This window comes from Cydia strobilella, chromosome 1 (assembly GCF_947568885.1).
Source record: "Cydia strobilella chromosome 1, ilCydStro3.1, whole genome shotgun sequence".
NCBI classification, from domain to species: Eukaryota; Metazoa; Arthropoda; class Insecta; order Lepidoptera; family Tortricidae; genus Cydia; species Cydia strobilella.
This window is the reverse complement of record NC_086041.1, coordinates 13037374-13043440: the sequence shown is the minus strand read 5'-3', so window position 1 is coordinate 13043440 and position 6067 is coordinate 13037374.

The window sequence follows — 6067 nt, the reverse complement described above, 5'->3', positions numbered from 1 at the left end:
TTTAAGTTTGAATTGTATAGCCAATTGTCTTAATTTTTTATTACAGTTTTTAAAATTTTGTTTTTGGCGGCACGTCGGCTGGCCGGGTGCGCGCGTCGCCCAGCCGGGTCGATACAGCGGGTGGCATGTGCTCCGATACTCTATGGCGACAGACAGTCTTTCTATATTTTCCCAAGCATTTCTTACACGTATCCTCTCTACTCATCCGTCATTTGTTTAGTATTATACATAAAGCACGAAGCAAGAGGCAGTTAATATAGCATATGGGCGTAAGAGCTTTTATTTGCGTGGCGTCAGATACGTAATATACCTACACAAGTATGATAACAGTTAAGATACATAATATGAATGAAAGTCAAAGCGACAGTACTGTTTAGACCAATCCACTTGTGGTGGTACAATGAGGATCGTCTAGCTTAATTGATTTGTGATCGAGTGCCTTAGAGAAAATTACCTTCCTTTCTTGTCTTAATAGGAAACAAAACCAACACTGCAGTTAGGGGACATTTCGGTCTCCGGGTCAGTCGTTACTAAGGTCAATATATTAACTGGAGTGAGTACTTTGTTCGGCGGACAATGCAGACTCATCACTCACTCTACCTGATTTCTCCGAGATTTTGACGTAACGAATTTAGTTCAATGCGATATAGTTCTAAATAGTTAACTATCCTGGTATAAATAAGGACCGATTTATTTTCTAGCGCGACCGATCAGGTTAGAATATGTGATTGAGTTGATACATGTATGAGGCTCTTAGCCCATCGTGTACGACCGATATCGTTCTGGTACAGGGACGCCCTACGCCGATCCACGGCCCTTAAACATTGTTATTGGGGGCAATTGACCTCCTTATCGCTGCGAAGCGTTACGTATTCCCATTGTCCAAAGGACCGGTACTCAATAAATTGGGTTCTAGACCCTCCCCCAGTAACCATGGTTCTATATTTATATATATATATGTATTCAGATAAAGAGTTTTGGTTTGGCCAAACCAAGGTCGGAGGTCAATTGTAAGACATGACGTGTTTTGGGTACCAAGTTATCGCCGCCGCCACGCCGCTCGGACTAAGTACTTCAGTTTCGCCTTTTAGCGGTCAAATTTAATTCAAATTTAAATAATTGCCTCAATATCCCGTACTCTGCGTCACCACCCAAGTTTCTCTTAAGTACTTAGTATCTGTTACCTATCTGCCCAGTGAATACCTACTCAAGCTCCCGGCTGCTCAACTCCCACTCTGGATCTCGCCTCTGCACTCGTTGATTTAATCAGCATGACGAATAGTACTGCTGTAGCCTAGTGCCAGTACTCATATGGCTTGAAACTTAATAGAGTATCTTGGGCCTAACTCAATTGTTATGTAGCATTAAGTAGGTCAACTACCATTGGCTGTGTCGCCTCTGGCTCACTGCATCCTCAGACCTAAGTCGGAGAGGGCTCTAATTCCCTTCCATGACAATTCAGTTGTTTGGCTTTAGTTTAGTCCCCTTTACTCATCTAAGTTTAGGTAATAAGGAGTAGTGTATCTAGTAGTGACCAAGTGAAGTAAGTATCGTGACAGAGTTGTATGAGAGCGGGATTTTTAGTACTGGAGATTCGATCAGGCTCATCTCATGAGTTCAGGATAGTATCTGTGGACTGGCTATAATTATACTTAAACGAAGTCTGAGTCTAGCGAATCTCCATTATTAAATACCCGGGGACGGGTCTTAATCTTAGTAATAAAAGAAGGTAGTATCAGTTTAATTATTTTATTTCCAAAATTTTTAAACTTTTATCTACCCAGACACTTGGGTAATCTAGACTAACACAAACGAAACTGGTTGATTATTTAGACCGTGAATGAATGCAGTGGCATTCATCCGTAGGCCGGACATTCCATTCCTAGCGCCATTCTAATCAAGGGGAAAACGAAATGTCCAAATGAAAAACCCCTTCGGCATCAATCAATATAATATATGTATATACGTGTATATATGTACATCATCGTTATACTAGTGCATGCTTGCAATTTTCTACTCAAAAGAATATTTATTTAATCATTGGTATCACCGAGGTTGAGACACACTGACTTATCATACATTATTCTAGAAAAGCATCTTATCTACAGCGCGTCTAGGTAGTTTCACAGTCAGACCTCAAAGTGGTCCCATTACATTTAAATCTCGCCCATCTCAATATCTACCCGCGAAGAATCCCCCCCGGCCCTGGGACCTCTAACGACTCCCCCGCGACGACAGCAGACTCCCTTATTCCAGATCTCCCGACATAATGCCGCTAGTAAAATGGTAAGTATGATCACCCCCACGACAGCGACTCCAATTTCTATTTGGTTCCACTGCCGGATCCCTTGTTTCTGCCCCGTGGGATAAATGTTGTAAGCTATCAGATAGGTATCCATTTTACCCAATCCGCAGCAAATTGTGAAGCTTTAGCTCTCGATTCTATTACCAAAGCTGTGAAACAACCTGTGACTTACTATGCATAAAGTTAGAAATACTTTACCCGGACTCCCGTAGCCCCACTTATTCTCTTAGAATTAGCTCCTCGAAGCCTCTCGAGTCGCATAAACTCCCACCTCAGTGGATCACAAACACTTCTATTTATTTACACTAGTAATGGCACTCCACTCTCCCGCGATGTAAACTTAGCCCACCAATCACTCAGGCTCTCTCTCTGAACGTGACTCGAACCTTTCGCCGGACTTGCTCGACTCGCGCCCAAATTCAGACTGACTTCCAAATCCCGTTCCCTGCTTTGCCTCCCGTTCCAAGAGACTCCTCCCCCTGGAAAGAGAGATGGTACCCCCAAATAAATCTGTCCGGGCTTCATTTTTCGGCCCATGCGTTCACATGCTCGTGATTGGAGAATGACCATTCGATCATCTTAGATCCCGCCCTCCCCAATTCTCAGTAAATGTACCTTTTTTTTTTCCGCCACAGTTTTTTTTTCACAATTTCGCTTCCGTCAACATCTGTTATCAATTCGCATTGACTGGCTATTCCAAAGAATCAATTGTACAACTAAATTTATGTCTTCCCGTCTTTGCCTAATTGCCTTAGCGTCGTGTTGCACCCATTGTTTCTTTCCTCTTAATTCTTTGGGCGTAGTTATTTTAGTGTCAATAAATCGTGAATTGTTTTTGTTTAACTTAATGGCTATAGATTGGGTTTTTGTCTAATTTTCGAACAATTCTGACTAAAATTTACCAACACCCTAACCCTTGTCACGCTTTCTAAAATTTATGACAATACGTTATTGGAAACCATTTCGAGTATAATAAATGGACAGATAAATCCATGTCAACCATCTCACACTCCCCCAAATATATTTTTAAACACCTACCAAGTCGTTTAAGGATATATTTCTCCTTCTACTGTTTCTGTTGACATCGAACCCTTATTCCATTCAAATTCCCACACTAATCCAAATTTTCACACGTCTATCTCAAGTTTCCCACGCCTATCCATTATGTCTCAAGGACGGCAATAAAACCTATCCAACTCAGGTCTCCTTTTTGTTCATACACTCTCAACTCCCCGTGTTTATGACGGTGGTCAACATTCTTTACTTCCCTTTGTTCGCCCTAACCCCTAATAAACCCTATTCTGTTAAGCGTTCCCATAATAGCGGAACAGGTGGATTGCATTGAAATTGCCCTTGACACTGTCAGTATGGGGGTCAATCAGGGTGTATACGTTATTGTACGGAACTGCCCCTATTACGTAAGGTCCCTCATACAGACGCATGAATTTCTTCGTTATTTTTTTGTCGGCGTCGGACTTTGCAAAAGTCTTAAGTTTCACCCGGTCTCCGATTTCGAATTGTACTAGCTTATGGTTCATGTTATAATGAAGTTCTCTACTCTGCGCCGCCTTAACTATGTTCTGTCGCGCCTGTATCCGAATCTGCTCTAACACGTCTCCCTGTAGATTTACCCCCTTCGCTATGGTTTTATCAAAATCGGTCGATAGTAGGGTCCTTGTCCCCCATACTATCTCATTTGGCGAGTACCCTGTCGTAGTATGTGTTACCTGATTGTAGCAATCTTCTATCTCCGGTAATATATCTACCCAAGAACGGTGCGATTTATTGCAATATGTTCTAAATAACCTCCCTAATTCCTTATTAACTCTCTCTGTTGAATTCGGTCGCGGATTTCTAACAGATGTGTGTGTTAATTCGATACCTAATTGGCGAACGCCGTATTCAAAGATTTTTGATGTAAAGTTAGCGCCTCTATCCGAGCATAGTGTCCTAACCTTGACCTGGTTGCAGAATTTTTTTACGCACGTTAGTGTAGACTTCCCGCTCGCCTGTCGTAGTGGATATAGCCTGATCAGTTTACTATAAGCGTCCTGTATTACAAATATGTATTTGAACCCGAAACGACCTGCCGGCAAGGGCCCATAGATGTCACAAAAGACCCGTTCTCCTATCTCGGTAGCTATTACAGTTTTGATCGGTCCCGTGTGTGCCTCTAACGCGTGCTTAGACTCCTGGCAAGCTTCGCAAGCTCTCACAACCCGTCCTATTATGCGCGTCATATTTGAGAAATTAACGACGCTTCATTAACGCATTGACCTTGTAACGTCCAAAATGACCTATTTCTTCATGTATGCTAACAATCAAATCCCTCTGCAAGACCTCAGGAACATATAACCTTAATGTGTCCTTGTGTAAGTCTTTCCTATAGAGGACCCCTTCTTTTAACACATAGTATTTTGATTCAGGTGTGCCCGCTGTTTCCATACGCCTGGTTATTTCACTAGCTACCCTGTCACGGCCTTGAAGGCTGCCTATTTCCTTCCATCTGTCTTGTACTACCCGCCCTAATAGCACCTTGAATAAATTCATTTCGGGCCCTGTAGCCTTGCTAGTCAGTACATCGGTTGTCCCCTTTATGTGTCGAGATAACACATCGGCTACTGTGTTGGATTGCCCCTTTACGTGCTCAACCGTGTAGTCGAATCGCCCTATGTAGTGTACCCAACGTATCATCCGCGCGCTCAGTAATTTACATGTCTGTAGAAATATCAAACTCTTATGATCTGTTCTAATTACTAATCGTGCCCCCCTCAGGTATGTCTCGAACTTCGATAAGCTAAAAATGATAGCCCACAATTCCTGTTCCGTAACCGTCCATTTTTGTTCCGTTTCCGATAAAGCCTTACTACAGAAGCCTATTATCCTTTCCTCTCCCACATCGTCCAGTTGGTAAACATAACCAGAGACCCCTAAGTTACTGCTATCAGTCTGTAAGTAGTAAGTCTCCTTCGGGTTCGGATGTGCCAGGAGTATTGTGTCTACGAATAATTTCTTGACCCTCTCAAAGCAATCGTTTTTCTCTTGTGTCCATACCCATTTTGTATTTTGTTTTAATAAGTCGCAAAGTGGCCTAACCTCTTCGCTGTACCTCGAGATAAACTTCCTGAAATAGTTCACTAGCCCCAAGAACCCTCGTAATTGTTTGGTTGTTCGAGGTATGGGGAAGTCCAGTATGGATTCCACTCGTTCAGGATCCATACGCACCCCATTAGTATTCACTATGTGCCCCAATAGTTTTACTTCTACACATAAGAATCGACACTTTTCGAGTCTGCCAGTTAACCCCGCGCCTTCCAATCTACCTAGTACTTGGTCTAGATGTTCTAAATGTAGCCTTATGTCCCCTGTGGTGAATATGACGATATCGTCCAAATAGTTCACGCAGTACTCGCGTACCCCCTCTAATATAGAATCCATTGCCCTGGAGAATCCCGCCACAGATGTCTTTAATCCTTGCGGTAAAACGCGGTAAGTGTAAGTCCTCCCCATAAAAGAGAATCCCGTATATTTTCTCGAATCCTGATGTAAGGGTATTTGAAAATAAGCGTTATTTAAGTCAATCAAACTGATATAATTTACTCCATGAAAGGATTGCAAAATCTCTGAAGTGAGTGGCGGTGACCCCGCGTCACCTATCATTTTCTTGTTGAGTTCGCGCGCGTCTAACAAAAGTCTTATTGACCCATCTCGTTTCTTAGTGAACGTGAGTGGGCTACAATACGGGGTTGCCTCCTGCCTGAT